The sequence below is a fragment of the Tupaia chinensis genome, unplaced genomic scaffold (genome assembly GCF_000334495.1).
Source record: "Tupaia chinensis unplaced genomic scaffold, TupChi_1.0 Scaffold146807_1, whole genome shotgun sequence".
NCBI classification, from domain to species: Eukaryota; Metazoa; Chordata; class Mammalia; order Scandentia; family Tupaiidae; genus Tupaia; species Tupaia belangeri.
In genome coordinates, this window is record NW_006206661.1 from 126,161 (window position 1) to 128,056 (window position 1,896).

The following is a 1,896-nucleotide window of genomic DNA, read 5'->3' on the forward strand; positions in this document are numbered from 1 at the left end:
CTAAAAAACAAAAACAACCTTAAGGCTCTACAAGAACCAAAGAGAAATGAGTCAAAAACTGAGTCAGTTTTTTGGACAATGTGCTGCTGTTTATCATATTTCTATATGGTCTCTGCTTGGGATGGTTATGTGTTTATCATCAACCTTATTCCACTGCATGTGTTTGTGTTGTTACTGATGCAGAGATATAGCAAAAGAGTCTACATAGCATACAGCATTTTCTACATTGTGGTTTTAATATTATCCATGCTGATACCTTTTGTATCACAATTAGAGAAACTAAAAACCAATACAGACAAAGAAACAAAACTAGTTCAGGGATCACATACAACATACTTTGAGACATTCCCTGTTATGGAAACTACAGATCCCCAAGGACAGGTTTGGCGCCATCACAGCAGGTTTATGGTAAAAGAGATTAAGGTGGCAGTCACCCAGTACAGAGCTACTGCTCCATATACTTTAGCTATAGTTGAAGCTATCACCAAGGGCTGGCTCACACCGTCTGATTGGCAAACATTAGCCCGAGCTATCCTTAAATCTCAAAACTCTCAGCCTTTATGTTTCCCTAACTGCAGCTACAGCTGCCGGCTTGGGTTATTATGCCAAGTCACTAAGGGTCTTATCTCAAACCAACTATATTCCCTGGCTGATTAAAAAATAAGAGGGCAGGGGAGCTGGCAGGCAGGTTAAGGTGCTGGAAATTACATAACTGACCTTGGTTTGAGTTCTAGAACAGGACCTGGTGACTTGCTTTCTGGAACCCATCTCCCAATGCTCAGTGAGTGCATGAACCATGTGGTCAGTTAAATAATCATAATAACTAAAATAATTTTTATATATCTGAGAGAAAGAGAGCGAGAGCAAGTCTACATAAACATGTGCATGTAAGTTAAGGTAGCTGGGTCCCAAATGTCTGATTGTGCAGTTAAAAAACTGTCCCAGACTTGGACACTTGAAAATCACACCAAGTTCATGCACATGCATACCAAAAATCCTGAGAGGAGAATGGAGGAAAAGGGACTGCAGTGTAGCCATCCCTTCTAGGGGATGATTTTTCACTTTTATTCTTTCTCATTCTGGTAAGAACTCATGCACACTATTGTAAAAACTTTTTAAAAAAAAAGTGTAAGAAGAGTCAGAGGCCATATTGTATTAAAATATTAATACATCAAGAAGATATAAAAATCATAAAACTTTATGCACAGAACATAAATGATACAATAAACCAACAGAACTAACCAACATTTACAGAAGATTTTGCCCCAAACACCAGAATACACATTTTCCTTAGCCACACGTAGAATATTTCTGAAGACTGACCACAGAATAGAGAACAAAACAAGTCTTTAAAACTGAAAAGAAATCAGAAATTATATATAGCAACTTTTTTGTTACTGTATATGATGAAATTAAACTCCAATATAAAGTGCTTTCAAAAAGTCACAAATACAGGAAAATTACATAATTTACCCTGAGTAGCTTCAAAACTACTGAATAAATTAAGAATACAAATGAAAATTTCTTGCTACAAGTAGTAATCTAATCACAACTCTCCAGATGCTTTCAAACACATCAAAAGCACTCCTAAGAGAAGAGGCTACAGCAAGTAGCACTCACACACACACACACACACACATTTAAAAATTGATGATAAATAACCTAAAGACTTATCCCAGCAAACTAATAAGTGGGAACAAGATATCCCAATAGTATTAAGAGAAGATAAAAAATAATAAAAATTAGAACAGCATAAATAAAACAGCGAATAAAAGAACAACTGAGGGCCAGCCTAGTGGCATGATGGTTAAGGTAGCTGGATCCTACATGACTGTACTATTTGCGTCCTGGAACTAGCATCACTGGGTGCATGTGTGCATGTCTCAAATTCCAAGA